This window comes from Pinus tabuliformis, chromosome X (assembly GCF_031772625.1).
Source record: "Pinus tabuliformis cultivar Carrire ecotype Pingquan chromosome X, CPIR1, whole genome shotgun sequence".
Classification (NCBI taxonomy): domain Eukaryota; kingdom Viridiplantae; phylum Streptophyta; class Pinopsida; order Pinales; family Pinaceae; genus Pinus; species Pinus tabuliformis.
Window position 1 is genome coordinate 1,186,243,053 of NC_142308.1, and position 17,640 is coordinate 1,186,260,692.

Here is a 17,640-nt window from a genome sequence, read left to right on the forward strand (position 1 = left end):
CTCATGATTTTCCTATCATCATCCATTTACCTCAATGGACCCAACCAATCCAACTAGTTGTCATACACTTGCCTTCAGCTACCCTTATACATGTGTTAAGATTCATCCAATCTTTCATTACCTTTTGGGTTCCACACAGCTCTCTAAGAGTTCCATCAACTTTCTTTTTTCCAAACCAATTCTAAATACCCTCAAAACATAAAAGGAAATAAAAAGAAACAAACAAGAAGAAAATCATGAAAGCCAATAAAAATACGATGCCACAAACAAAGTGGCATGATTGTGCACTAGACAAAACAGAAATGCAAATCAAGCACAAGAAAATGAAAATGTACTGAAAGTACAGGGCTCTCAATAGACACCATGAATCAATCCACATGGGTTTCCAGTGCTTCTAAGGGAAAGCTCAACTTGAGCCTTCTTTAAGATTCCATGGCAATTAATTTTTCCATATAATCCCCTGCATCATATTTCCATAAATACATAATTATCAGTGCATAACTAAACATAGCATTACACTAATTACCTTACCTTTTTGTGCCAAGCACATTGACTTTAGCTAAACACACTTGTGCCATGTCTCAAGGGACTCCACTTCCCTTGATAGATCTAGATATAACCAGACATGAGTCGTTATACCTGTCAAATACATGTCCATGGATATAGCACATATCCACATAATTTCAAACAAATTAGGGTTAACAGGACTTCTTGTACGCAAAGCACTTATTCATTTGGAATTGCAGTTTCCAAACATAGCCAAAGGAATTCTCACCCAATTCCTTTGTTTTACCTTTACCTAGCTTCAACCGAGTCTTACTATGTATTGTCACATCACCTAATGGATAGTTATATAGACAAATCAACTATTACCTTGTCATGCTAATACCAAGCTTGTTTCATATTCACACATGTGGATCACATATTCCAAGAATCAAATAAACATATTTATTACTTGGAAATTAACCTTCGCCAAGTCTAACAACCATGTCATAATCAAAATCAATTCACATTCATCAACCATGATACATAATATTACACTTAAGTACATATCCATTGTCTCAACACATATGTTTTAGTACGACCGTCTTAAAACAAGGTCATTTCGTAATGCAATCTGACAGACACATACTCATATCATGCAATTAATAAAAAATCAAACAAACTATAAAAATATGATTTTAGAGAAATCAACTAGACGGCATAATAGACACCAAACACTCAAAAACCAAATAGATGACATAATCAAATGGTCAAGCACCAAATACAACATAAGAAAACTCATACCTTAATGTATCTCAAGGGAGTCTATCTTTTCCTCACAATCAAGCTATATTAGTATGATATAACTTCTTAGCATATAAACTCAACCATAAATAAGGTCATGATATCCATAATAGTCACTAGCTAACATGTTCACAACATAAACTCATATAAAATTATCATTCATACATAATAATCACATATGCATAGTGAGTCTAGATAAGTATGACATAATATCACAACATATTAACTCATACCTTAATGCCATAACCCTAACCATTTTCATAGACCAATCCAAATTAGTATGACACATATAATATCAAGATCTTAATGTAATAAACCTAATCATCAAGTTATTAGCATATAACAACAAAAAATTATATATCAAGCTCAAAAAAAACATATAACCTAATCATAAAGCTAAATATCATATAACAATAATAAGTTAATCTATAACATACTCATCAACAACATATAACATAATCATCAAGTTATATAACATAAAACAACAATAACAATGCATATAACAATATGTTACTATCATCCATGACCACACTAATTCACTAGTATCTACCATGCATGTAACCAAAACAAAAATAAAATAATAAACATGTATATAACCCTAATGTGTATAATAGTCCATTAAATAACATACCTAAATTCCAAACATATAATACTTGTTTGAAAATATTCTCTTATCCCAAAGTCTAGTGCTACAACTTCACTCTAATGGTCTATATCTCCTGCTTTGTCTGAGTCAACACATTAGAATCATAACATAACAAGTACATCATGATGACATAACTACATACAATGACCTCACAATGCATATTTAACCTATTGTGCATGCATGACCAAAACCATAACAATGCATGTGCAACAACCTATAAACACTAACATGCATAACAAATTCATATACAACTGACATGCATTCATGACAAACACATCCCAACAACAACATCATCAAGTCCTACATGGAAAAAAGATCATAACAATGACCACTACCATGTAGACACAATAGGCACATAATCCACAAACATAAATAACACATATGCAACTGACATGCATGCATGACAAACAAAATCTACCCATCCATTCCAAGTTTTGAACCATGCTTTGATATCACTCGGTGGTATTAGATAACAACCAAAGAGAACATCAACCAAACATTCCCCCAAGAGAATGAAACATGCTATCATACCACACTCTGGTATCAAATATGACCCAAAGAGAGTGAAACCCACTCTGATATGACTGTTTAATTCACTCTCCCACATTTTCCCAAGTAACCATCCAACCAAGTTAAACATGTTAGGAGAAGTTACTATGATATCATTTGACTCCCTACGTGTCAGTTAAGGAAGTGGAACCAGTGGAAAAAATCACACATACCTTCCACATCAAAAACAGAACTCTAAGGAGCCATTCCAACTGCTCAGGTAACCAGTTCTTGATACCAACTAAAGTTTAAGTACATCAAACTCCTCGATGCTCCCTTGATATGGGCAAGGGTGCGTCTATGAGGCTCTAGAACCTCCAACAGCAAGGGAAAGGGAGTGTTTGGGGACCTTTTCCCCAATGCTATGCCCGCGACTTTGGGATTTGTGCCATGTTTTTAGACACAGAGCCCAAGTCACTTCCCAAAACTCAATGACACCTTCAAAAATGAAATTTCATAGCAAAAAAAGATACATTTTTAAAAACATCAATAAGGACTAGACTGGACACTTACCAACCATGACAAGCATTTCTTCAAACATGTCACAAAGATGAAAGATATAAGTTTTAATAGCAGAGATGAGTAGAGGGGTCTCATACTTATCTGAGATTCGCTATGAGGCATTTTTTCCTTATCACAATAGATGCATTGTCATCTACTAGGCCATAGATACATTGTTCATTCATTTACAAGTAAAAACATGATGAGAGCCATACATAGCCATTGTCATAATACATGTTCATAAAAACCATAATAACGAAAGGAATTCGAAGGAAACAACAACCATATAATCCACATATAAACTAGTGTAATACTCATAACATACCATGGAGAAAAATAGATTTTTATTGATGATTCCATAGGTCGACGAGGTATGGTACTTCCACGAACCACCCGACTGTAGACTAGGCTGAACCAAATATTTCTTCCATGTAGTCACCCTAATTCCATATTCCAAGCATGAATGTGGGATATCATGAAACAAATCCATCAAAAATTAACCAGGGTTTCCAGAGCCCAAACCACCTAAACCCTCAACCAGTTACTCAACCTCACAATCAGCCATGACTAACCATCACCGAATCGATCTCTACCCAAGTTTATAGGAGTATAAAGGAACCCACCTGTAAAGAGGTACGTAGATTTTATGGAATGCTCGTTATTGTAAGTGGTTCATATAATTGTTTGCTAAGATTGCATCTCCACTATTTTCCTAGTAATGAAAGATAATTTATATAAACTACCAAGTGAAAAATTTCTTTTTTAGAGCTCAAGAGGTATGTAACAACAACTCCTATATTATGAGGACAAATTGGACTTCTTCATTCCACTTTTCCATGTCTCTAACATAAGCATTTGAGTTTTCCTTGGACAACAAGAAGGAAATGAAATTTATGCCATCTACTATATCAACAAGAACCTAACCTCTGTAGAGTTAAATTATATTGTAACTGAGAAAGAATTTCTTGATGTTAGACTTGCTATTAATAAGTTTAGGCACTATACCATTGTCTACCAAAATGTTTTGCACACTAATCATTTTTCTATTTAGGTTTTAACAAACAAACTAATCATTAATGATGACGTTTCTAGGTGGTTTTCATTACTGTAACAATTTGATATCACCATTGTAAAAAGGTTTGTGAGGGATAATGTTGTTTTTGATTTCCTTTGCATGTTACCTAATAATGAGGATAATATTCCTATTGAGGATTATTTTCTTCATTAGTATGTTTTTACAATTTCCACCTACTCATATTGGTATGAAGATATCAAAAATTACCTTGGTATAGGGAAAATTCCATATCACATTTCTCTTAGGGATAAATGAAGAAGATTTCAACAAAGCTACTGGCAGTTTTGGTTAGATGGATATCTCTTCCATACTGGTCAAGAAAATTAAATTATATGGTGTGAGAGAGAAGATGATATCCATGATATTCCAATGGTTTGTCATTATGAGCCTTGCATAGGACACTTCATTGATAGGTGAATAGGTTATAAGGTTTTGTTGAAGCCTCAAAATTCGCTGCAACAACATGGGGGATGACCACCTGGTCCAGACCTCAAGGCAGCTCCCTTTCCGTTTGGAATGGTGGTTCCAACTGGTTCAACTAGGTCTAGTTACCTTCTCTTAATCTCCAATGGCTTTAAAATATGACTTTCATTCACCAATGGACAAGATACATCATATCAACCATCTTGTTGATCCGGCAAGAAATTGATCCTTAAGCTGATATAGGGCTCAACCAAGCCACTACTAAAGTTTTCCTCTTCAATAAGAGGACTTGAAAGAATGTAGAAATTAATCTAAATACAAACTTATCTTAAAATGCAAGAAAAATGAACTATCTTAATCCTATCTCAATTAGGGAGATGTAGATCTATGCCAAATAAGAGCAAGATAATTTTGAATAATTAGGACATAAATATGTCTGGTTTATAATGAATATCAAGTTAATGAAGTAGTTCAATTAAAATGACATTATGAATAACGAAACACATCCTATTGAGACCTCTTAACTGAAATAATCAACCAACAACCCTCAAGAAGAACTTCGCAAAATGATGTTGATCATTTAACTAGTAACTTGAATAATTAAATAATAATATGTAGAAGAAGTTCACAACATATCACTATTCAATAAATCAGTTTTATAAGATAGATTTCTGAGTAAATAGTTACTCAGAAATCAGGATTTAATCCATAAGTGTAGAGATACATAATAACATAAAATTGAGACAAATTACCCATATCGACAAATGCGCACAAATATGAAAGTAAATTGACACATTCCTGTCATCGTAAAATGAAACAAGTATTTAAAATAATAGTATTCGAAATACTAATTTTATTGAATCCATTCTCTAGCTCTAGCCTCCCATAGTCTTTTGCAGTGCCTGAGCTTTTGCTTCCAAAACGAGAGCTACAATAGTGCAAACTATGTTCATTATACATAACTCAGAATGTAATAGAAAAACCACAATAATATCTACATCTAAGATTCGTCTCCTCCCACCTACAACTCTAAATCCCTATTACAAAAGTACTTTTAGAATTCCAGAATTACAGAGTAGAGAAGCCCTTATTACATTTTGCAATCTCCTATTTATAATATTTGTAAGGGAATTCTTAACAAGAAAGTTTGTTGAAGAAGAGATTTGCTCAATCAATTTTCATTTGCTCAAAATTTCATTCTTCAATTGCTAGAGCATTCTCATTGATTGAGATCTTGTTCTCCTCATCTTTTCAACCGTTTTCCTGCAAAAACAAATTAAAACAAAATTAAAATGAAAAATATGGAATTAAAACAAATCTGATTGATTTCAGTTAAATAAATAATTGAAAATGAAATTTTAGATTTCTATTGATGCCTGTTTGATTTTAAATGTCTAGGGATATCATTGACTAATGGATCTGCATTCAGAATAGGTTTGGGCAAATGAAAATGCAGAGAATAAAACTCAGAAAATTGATTTTGTTTAAAATTTTGGAGCTTGATCTTATGCCTATTTTTAGACCCAATAAATGATCAAATATGTTAGTGAAACCTCCTCAGAAATGTTCTTGATTTTATATTTACAATGAGCCATCCTAGGCCTCATTTGGCCAAGTAAAACTCAATCTATTAGCCTCCAAAGTTGATGAGTCAAATTTGGCATAATTCTGGAAATTCTATTGCCTAAGCCCAAAAATCAGAATTTATTAATTAAATTCTAATCCTAAATTAGATTTTAATTATTCAATAATTAATTCTAACTTAATTATGAATTAACTAATATATACAATTAATTTTAATTAATGGCCATTTAATTAAAAAATAATTAAAATTAAAAAATTAAATTAATATGAAAATGAGACCCCTTCAACCAAACCAAAATTCAAATCACTTAAACTAAAACCCACAGTATGTGAGTGGAGTTATAAGGAGTGGGGAGAGTAATGGAGTGATAAGGTGGAGGGTGATATGATGTGACGTAGGCCCAAGAGGTATAAGGCGTGATAAACTTTAGGATAAAAAATTTTAACCGTCGAATAAAACCAAAAAATCATGTATCGCAATTCTAATAGCATTGCATAAAAAAAATAAATAAAAAAATTGCAATATGTGATTTGTGATGTATCGCAATCGCAATATCGCATAGCAATTTTTGATCGCGTTTTTTAATCGCAGTTTTAAAATCGCAATTCTTGGGAGGAAGCAAGTGATATGAAGTGGGGCCCACGTGGAATTAATAATCCTACAAATTGGACTATAGCCGCTTTGCAATTTTGAGAATCTGGTCTTGGCAACTTGTTTTAAAATAATAAATTGTAGTAAATTACCAAGATTTTGAAACATGATTTCATCCATTGTATGATTTAGCTGGGTCATTTTGCAGGACCGTTAGTGAAAAATGAAAAATTAATAAAAGTTAATTAAAAGTCATTATTTACAATGAATGGCTATTGAACTTAGTTAGTTACAAAAAATAGAAATATTTTATAGCTACTTACATTTTTAATCCAGGCGAGAAAACGATCAAACTTCGAAGGAGCGTCATTTACAAACCGGTTGACCAAATGAGTCAAAACAAGAATGAATGGAAAGCTTGTGAAAATTTGGATTCAATGAAACAATCAAAATGGAAATCCAATAAAAATGAAAAATATAAAAATTGCAGGATAAATAACTTAATAAAAATCATAGAAGGTGTTTAGCCAAAAATTAATATAAAGGGTCCCCAATGTTGAAGTACATAAATAAAAAAGATCGGGGGGTTGTGTTTTACCACAACAATGGCGATACACCAGAGAAGAACTAGTTATCTATGTTTTATATGAATGAGATTTTCCTAAAATTAAAGTAAAAATAATTAAAGAAGAGAGGATTATTTTTGAAATGTTTGACTAGGTTCATTAGTCTGAATAAAAACAAGAATCATCTAACTGTAATTTTTCTTAAAATTCCTCATAAATCAAAATATGTCATAACTCTACATCAGTCTTCAATTAGTTGTAGAGATAAAGCAGGGGTCACTTTACAACTTAGCTTTTAAAATGTACTCATTTGTCACAGGTAGAGCCACTACTGTGAGCAAACATCTATAGAGTCGACCGAGTTACCTTTTAACCATCAATGATTTAGAATTCCATTTATTTAAGAATTATTGACCTAGAGATAAATCCATTTATATATGTTTATTTTCTTTGAATCTGTTTTTATTTTTTAGTTCTTAAAAGCCATTGTCTTGGTTTGGTAGCAAAATACTTGACAATGCCATTCACTGGTTATAATCGGACTGAACAAATTGGCTCGGGATGAGACCCCTTGTCTTATAATTGTTTGCAATCATAAGTCATTACCCTGGTTTGTTTAGTAGTGTTGGTAATGTCAGCTTGTTTTTCCCCTATGATCATGGTAAGCAAGCTCATGATGAGACCTCTTATCTTTTAAGTTTAAATATATTTTTGGATTACACTCTAGAAAAACAAGACCTTTTGGATGGGGAGAATTATTGACTCCTTAGGTGTTAAGAATGACAATTTTAGAGTTAAGGGTGCTGCGCTGTAAAGTGCGTTTACTTGGTTAAAAATAACTTTTCTTGACTGATAATAGAATTTTGAAAGATCTTAATAAAATATTGAAATCTCAAAATAACTAAAATTTTGATAAAAAATAAATTTCTCAGACATTATGATACTTTGTCAACTTCTCTTGTTTTGTAATCTCTTCGCTAAGTATATCTACCTTTATAATAAGAAAAACAAACTTCATCAAGAGATTTAAGAAAAAGCCAATAGTAGACTATTAACATTCTCTTTTTGCATATGCCAACCATTGTTAGGTAACAAAAAGGCCTTTAGTATAAATTATGGTAGAGTCACCAAAATCAAAACTGAAAAATAAAAGGAAAAGAATTCCTAATCTGAATTGATAAAAGAAATCAACAAACAAAAATAAAAATAAAAAAGGTAAGACTAGAAAGGAAAATCCAAGTTTTTAAAAGATAAACTCTAACGAGAATGTTTATACCAATGTCTCAACAAAATGAAGTAAAAGAAAATAATCATGTAACCATTCCTTCTTATGTCGAGATTCAGATAAATTTTACCTTGCAGGGTTATAAGCGTTTTAGGCTTCAGATAGCAGTGATGATAAAATTCAGCCACAATGAAAAAATTTATGTCTGGTGTCAATCTTTTTGTTTCAAAGCATCATCTTAATCATTTTCTAATAAAAGGAATGCTTAAAGAAACAAACTAAAGGTTCAGAAACTTCCTAGTGTAGTTGTTTCGATGAAGATTATCGCTGCTTCTTGAAAGCAAACCAGGAAAAGAGTATAGGTCTTCAAAATATGATATGGTGGAGGATTGAAATCTTTTATGAAGAGCTGCAAAACAAAGTTTTATATTAGCAAAATTTAAAAACAAAAATTGAAACTAAAGTAAAATAACGAAAATAAATGAAAGTAGGTATATGAAACTTACCATTGGATAATTGCATTTAATATTATCTGTGAGGTATCACCTTCTCCTATGCTAGCTAACTTCTTCTTTTAATTAAAATCAAAATCATGAAGAAGTTGAACTAACCGTAATCTTATAACTGAAAATCATTATTCGTTTTATTTAAACCAAAGAAAGAAGTAAACTATAACGAGATAATTCTTTGTGTTCAGGGAATTGAAAGTAAAACAAATCCATAAAAAATGAGAATGAAATTATGCTTCTTAATGAAGTGAAACAATGAATTTTCTCATAATATTATAAGTTTCATATCAACTCCATTTCCATAAATTGTCCTGAATTAAGACCAAATCCAAGATAATGAAATTTATATGTATAGATGGTAAGGTCTTAAGTTTCATATTAAATATGGAGTGGTTTATCTAAAGCTAAAATATAAGAGAAATCGAAATGATCTAACCTTGTTTTGAATTCCCTATCAATTACTTTAATACCATAGTGATTACCCAAGACTATCTAAAAATATTTTATACAACGCAATACCTCAGTGGATGTTTCACGTCACAAGTTTCTTCGCCATACTTAAATTTCAATTCGTGATTTTTTACATTTTCCGATATGGGATATAAAAATTGGATGTTAATGGCAAAGGGGCATGTATCAGATTCTATCGCATCGGAAAATATTAAGATAAGGTTTCAATTGAGTTTTGCGATGTGCTATATTTGTTGCGGTGGCAAATTTGTGATATGTACATATGCTATGTGAAAATATGTGATGTGAAGGGGCGATGGCAATATCGAAGAATCATTATATCAGGGAATATTCACATCGCACATCAACTTCGCACATTGCACATCGCAGATTCATAATTGTGATATGAGCACATATAATAAAAATTACGATGAAACAATTGCAATATTGACATATTGCGACATTGGGGAATAGTCATGTTGGAAATTCCGATATTATTTTGCGACTGTGGGGATGTGATGGATGATGTGGCAAATTGGTGGGACTGACTTTGGATGCAAAAGAAATTGGCGTTCGGAAAATTTAAGTACATGATGTAACATTGTTGATACGCCTATGTGCAATAAAGAATGGAGCCGATAAATTTATTATGTGAATTTAATATCGTATCAGATCCAGAACATCGGGACTTTTGAACGTATGCCCCTACCATTATTGCAATTGAATGGATGCGATATTTTTAATGAACTTTATTTAAATTTTATATCGGGTCTAGAATTGTATGAACATGGCAATATTGGCAAAATCAAGTATTGGATATGCGAAATGCGAAATGAAATTTACGATATGATAAATGTGGAATTTTACGAGAGAATGAGTATAAAAGAACATCAAAGGTCTTGTATTATCTATTTTTTATCAGTAAATGCTAAGAGTCGCTTCTGATAGAATATTGTGATACAAATAGTTGTGATATGGATGACGTAATATTGAAAGGAAATAATTGGCGAAGATGAGTGGGAAGGGAATATCACAAATATATATTCATCATAGTATCAATGATATGAAATTCAAGTTGAAATATTCCAATATGAATTTTTCGATAATGTTTTAAAGGCCTATTGGGTTTCTAATAAATGAAAGAAAAATTAAAGAATGCTCAAATTGTAATGAACAACAAATAAAATTTCCCTGAACCTTTTGCAGATTTGAAATGGGTTTTCTACTTACCTCAAGTTTTGAAAATGAATGAAAACCTACAAATGAAATAGAACACGAATACGAAATAAACTAAGGAATAGGAAAAACCAACAGTAGATGAAAATGAACTGATGAATGCATACCTAGAAGAAAATTGTCTGTAAATTTTATCTCATGAATCTTCAATTTTTCCCATGGATTTCTCATGATTTAGATTTTGTTCAAAATCATCTCATTATTTATTCTAAATCGGAGAGTGAAATCAGTTTAAAGAAAATTAGTTATTCATGTTCAGGAAATCTGAAATTCATAGAATTCACCAGAAATGTAAATGAAAATATGCTCCCCTTTGAATTGAAACAATAATTATTACCTTTGCTCATTCTGAATTAACTTAACTGAAATCTGTATTGTTAAGGTGGTTGTTCAATAATGTCTTCAGTAAATAAATATGGTGCATATTATAGCATCAAATAATAAACTAAAGATTTGAGTACAATAAAGCCACTGATTATGAAAGAATATCAACACAAATTCAAATGTGTGCACATAGCAAATTGGACACCCTTAAGGTCGTTTTAACAAATTCTGAGGAAGATAACATGAACTTCATGTGTTTACAGCAAAAAGTAAGACTAATTAATAATAATAAAATTGGCATTAAGCTTGCGATCTTAGAGAGTAATATATTTTACGAGACAATGATATGAGGAAGATTTTGCATCATCGAAAATTTCAACATAAGAATCTAAGAAAAAGAAATATTAGAAGGAAATGTTGAAATACAGAAAAGTGGCTTTGAGGTGATGTGTGCCAGGTGCATGCTTAATTAAATTTAGCCAAGACATTATTCGAAATAGGCAGAGATGTAGTCATGGGTAGAGGTATTGTTGCAAGAAATTTTTGATTTAAAAATGGAAAGCAAAAATCAAAAAGTTTCCGATGAGAGGAAAATATTTCTCTAGACATTTATATGATATGAGAAGAGTTGATTGCTTGCTTTATTTTTATTTGCAGAATTGTTAAAAATAAATTAACTATATAAGCAAACTAACTACATTAATTCTACTTTTATCCTAACTATATACATGAAAATTACTAGGTATAGTCATATTTCCAATGTAACCATTCTCTTATTTTAATTTTTACATATATGTATAGTTCAAACATTAGTAATAGAAATACAAATCTAATTAAAGTAAGAAAGCTAACTATGAAAGCAGAATGTACAATTATTGTTAGAAACTTATTTAAGATCTCCTTCTTTTGAAATGCCCTTTCCAACAGGATTTCAATTGGATCACAAAAATATGAATGGATTTCGATTAATGATTGGAAGAGATTAAAAAGGGAAGATAACAGTCTAGATTGTGGATATGAGCTTTTAGATTCACAGGCCTAAAAAAAAATTGTTTGTGTTATGTGTAAGTGTTAAACTATTAACAATCTTCCATGAAGGAAAACTTTCCAAATATTTTTCAAATGAGTTAATGAAAAATGGATGGAAATCTTTTAGATACAATGGAACATTATTAATTGAATTAGATTGTTGCTCAGATTGTAAAAATACACTCTCTTGTTGATACCGCCTTTGAGAAGATAGAAGCTTTTGATAAAAAATTAGCATTGATTGAAATTGAAATATTGATAGCTTTTGACATTCATGATTATAATATTAAACTTCAATTTCCCAATAGGGAAATGCATTAATTGAGTGTTTGATAATGCAATGTTCAATATGCCAGTATAAAATATCAAAAACTTGAAAAATAAAATCGGAAGTTAAATCTGATTTTAAACAAAGTAAGTGAGGAAACAAAAATAAAATAAAATCACTATTGGTAGAGCTAATGTTACAACACAATTGGGATTATTTTGAAATAATTTTTTTTTACAATATTTGGCCAGAATAACAGAATTTGAATGATTGCCACCTCCAACTTGTGAATTAGAAAGAGAATTATTACCATGAATAGGAATGAGAGCTTGATCATGATTTGAATCATAAATTTGAATGATTTCTTGGATGTCAAAATCATGAAGATAATTTTCTTCTTGAGAATGAGGATTAGTTGGAATAATTTTTGAATTAAAGCGTTCTTCATCCTCATATGTGTTTTGAATTTTCTCATGAGGATTGACTTGAGAAGAATACAAATCAACATCTTCATTGTTAGAGTAATTATCATAAATGATTTCACAATATTTATTACAATTCCCTTCGATCTCATCCAATGTATCAAAACAAGAAGGAATATAAAGTACATGTTTATTAATGCCAAAAGAATGATCAATTATTGTTTCTCTATCTTGATAAAAACTAATTGGCATTTCATTTAGATCAGCCTCTGTATTTTCTGAAATATCATTAATACCAAGAGGGGAAAAATTACCATCAGTAAAAATATCACGATAAAGGGAAAAATGAGAATCATAAATAATGAACTTAAAATTTTCTCTGTTTGAGAACTCTTGTGCATTATATTCATTATAAATTTCAGATTCTATATCATTCCTTTGTGTACTCACGCTTTCTTGAAGAAGGTTGCTTTGCTGCTCTAATGTTGCCATTTTCTTGTCATGAAAGAATTCAGAAATTTGTACAGCAGTTTGCGTGTTATTGGTTACTTTGATTGCTTCTTGTACTTGTTGATTTATGATCTGATTTTCTGAATTCAATGCAGAGTAGTTTTCAGATTTCAAGACAACTCTTTCTCAAAAATTGTTGTTTTTGTCTTCTTGTATTTGGATTGAAATATTTTCCAATCTTTGTGAGACCACTTCATCATAATTTATTTGCACATCCATATTGGAATTATCATTTATGTTGGAAGGGGATGGAACAAAGCTTGAACTAATTTCACATGGATTATGAACGGGAGGAAGAAAACAAATATGTTGAAACCAATCTAATGATTATTCTTCCAGAGGCCTATCTTCGATTTTAAATTTTAAATCATTCAAACGATATCGAATATTAAAATCAATAACATACTCATTTTCAAACCTTCGTAGATATTCAATTTTATCACATCCCTGTTTATAATCATAGCTGTCAAATTTACAAATAAAAATTGTAACAAATTGTTCACAACTGTGAATTGAGACAACTGGAAGAATTCGACACCAATTTCTAGCTTTTGCCGCGAATGTGAGAGTAAAAATTCTGCATAAAATTCCTTCATCAATTCCTTGAAATGTAGAATTAGAGAAAATTTGAATAAATTGAAAGACATGATTAAAAGCAAAAGAATTTCTCTTACCATTAAACTTTACCTGAGACAAGAGTCTTACCACTTTCGGTGGAGTATTGGGGGATTCACGTGCATGGATACAACTCCAAATTGGAAGTTTAAGAGGAGCCATTGTGATTAAATAAAATGTTAAAATTCAAAAGACTCCAATATACAACAAGTTTCAGGCCCTCATTCTAGCGCCAAAATGTTGAAGCCTCGAAATTCGCTGCAACAACATGGGGGATGACCACCGAGTCTGGACCTTAAAATAGCTCCTTTTCCGTTTGGAATGGTGGTTCTGATTGGTTCAACTAGGTCCCGTTACCTTCTCTCAATCTCCAATGGCTTTAAAATATGACTTTCATTCACCAGTGGATAAGAGACATCAGATCAACCCTCTTGTTGATGAGGAAAGAAATTGATCCTTAAGCTGATTTGGGGCTCATCCAAGCCACTACTAAAGTTGGCCTCTCCAGGAAGAGGACTTAAAAGAATGTAGAAATTAATCTAAATACAAACTTATTCTAAAATGCAAGCAAAAGGAACTATCTTAATCCTATCTCAATTAGGTAGATATAGATCTAACCGAATTAAGAGAAAGATAATTTTGAATAATTAGGACTTAAATATGTCTAGTTTATAATGAATATCAAGTTAATGAAGTAGATCAATTAACTAACATTATGAATACCGAAACACATCCTATTGAGACCTCTTAACTGAAATAATGAATCAACAACACTCAAAAATTCACAAAATCATGTTGATCATTTAACGAGTAACTTGAATACTTAAATAATAATATGTCAAAGAAGTTCACAACATATCGCTATTCAATAAATCAGTTTTATAAGACAGATTTATGAGTAAATAGTTACTCAAAAATCAGAACTTAATCCATAAGAGTAGAGATACATAATAACATAAAATTGACACAAATTACCCATATCCACAAAAGTGCACAAATATGAAAGTTAATTGACACATTTGTGTCATCATAAAATCAGACAAGTATTTAAAATAATAGTATTCAAAATACCAATTTTATTGAATCCATTCTCTAACTTCGGTCTCCAATAGTCTTTTGCATTGCCTGAGCTTTTGCTTTCAAAACCAGAGCTGCAATAGTGCAAACTCTGTTCATTATACATAACTTAGAATGTAAACGAAAAATATCAATAATCTCTACATCTGAGATTCATCTCCTCCCACCTACAACTCTAAATCCTTATTACAGAAGTACTTTTAGAATTCCAGAATTGCAGAGGAGAGAAGCCCTTATTACATTTTGCAATTTGCTATTTATAATATTTCCAAGGGAATTCTTAACAAGAAATTTTGTTGAATAAGAGATTTTCTCAATCAATTTTCATTTGCTCAAAATTTCATTCCTCAATTGTTGGGGCATTCTCATTGATTGAGATCTTGTTCTCCTCATCTTTTCAACTGTTTTCCTGCAAAAACAAATTAAAATGAAAAATTTGGAATTAAAACAAATCTAACTGATTTCAATTAAATAAATAATTGAAAATGAAATCTTAGCTTTCTATTTATGTCTGTAATGATTTTAATTGGCCAATGATATCATTGATGAATGGATCTGCATTCAGAAGAGGTTTGGGCAAATGAAAATGCTGAGAATAAAACTCAGAAAATTGATTTTGTTTAAAAATTAAGAGCTTGATCTTATGCCTATTTTTAGACGGAACAAATGATCACATCTATTAGTAAAACCTCCTCACAAATGTTCTCCTTGACTTTATCTTTCCAGTGATCCGTCCTAGGCCTCATTTGGCCAAGTAAAAATCAATCTATTAGCCTCCAAATTTGATGAGCCAAATCTGGCATAATTCTGGAAGTTCTATTCCATAGGCCCAAAAATCAGAATTTATTAATTAAATTCTAATCCTAAATTAGATTTTAATTATTCAATAATTAATTCTAACTTAATTATTAATTAACTAATATATACAATTAATTTTAATTAATTCTCACTTAATTAAAAATTAATTAAGTTACAAAATTAAATTAATATAAAAATGATTTGAAAGAATTAATTTAAAATATAATTAATATTATAGTTAAAATTATATTAAAATTATAATAAATATTATAATTATAATATAATTATTATAATACAAATATAATATTTATTTAAAAAATTAATTCACAAGCCATTGGAATCAACCAAACCAAAATTCAAATCATTTAAACCAAAACCCACATTATGTGAGTGGAGTTATAAGGAGTGGGGAGAGTAATGGAGTGATAAGGTGGAGGGTGATGTGAGGAGACGTAGGCCCGGGAGGTATAAGGTGTGAGAAACTTTAGGATAAAAAATTTTAACTATTGAATAAAACCAAAAATCGTGTATCGCAATTTTAATAGCATTGCATAAAAAACACAAATTTATTTTGCGATATGCATCACAATTTTTTATCACATTTTTAAATCGCAGTTTTAAAATCACAATTCTTGGGAGAAGCAAGTGATATGATGTGAGGCCCATGTGGCATTAATAATCCTACAAATTGGACTATAGCAGCTTTGCAATTTTGAGAATTCGGTCTTGGCAACTTGTATTAAAATAATAAATTGGAGTAAATTACCAAGATTTCGAAACATGATTTCATCCATTGTATGATTTAGCTGGGTCATTTTGTAGGACTGTTAGTGAGAAATGAAAAATTAATAAAAGTTTATTAAAACTCAGTATTTACAATGAATGACTATTGAACTTAATTAGTTACAAAAATAGAAATATTTTACAACTATTTACATTTTTAGTCCAAGTGAGAAAATGATCAAACTTCAAAGGAGCGCCATTTACAAATCGGTTGACCAAATGAGTCAAAACAAGAATCAATGGAAAGCTTGTGAAAAGATGAATTCAATGAAACAATCAAAATAGAAATCTGAGAAAAATGAAAAATAACAAAATTGCAGGATAATTAACTTAATAAAAATCATAGAAGGTGTTTAGCCAAAAATTAATATAAAGGGTCCCCATTATTGAAGTACATAGATTAAAAAATGGGGGTGTTGTGTTTTACCACAACAGGTTCTTTAGATAGGTAATTCGACATATCATATTATACGATGTAAGGAGGCATGTACAATTTAGTGCCAACTACTCAAGGATGGAACAAGCTATCCAATTAGATGAAATCGCATTACAACCTCTAATAGTGATGGTTCCTTTTGAGATATGGGCTTTCAACTTTGTAGGATTGATCAATCCCCTATCTCTGTAGAAGTCTTATATTTTGATATGCATAGCCTATGGCACCAAGTGTGTTAAAGATATGGCACTTTCCAGGGCTACTGAATAGGATTTTGCATATTTTCTATTTGAATACATCTTAATATTGTATGGAGTGCCAAACGAGATAGTTATAGATGGAGGAACATGTTTTACTTCCTAGATATGGTCATAGATGAATGACTTACTTAACACAGTTGAATCCCAAAAAAGATATCTAATATATAAAATCTTGTCAGCAAATACATATATATATATATCATATATATATATATATATATATATATATATATATATATATATATATATATATATATATATATAAGTTGAATCTCTTAGTATCCACAGTAATATTCATACTTGTCAATGTTTCAAAATCCCAACAGGGATCCATCATGAGGACAATTATTGAAATATGATAGAAGAAGAGCTTAGTGAGAAGATAAATAGTATTAAGAAATTTTGATTTCAAGGATATGAGGTCGGCTTTAAAATTTTAATTTTTGTTTTAATTTTTAATTAATTTTTTTATTTT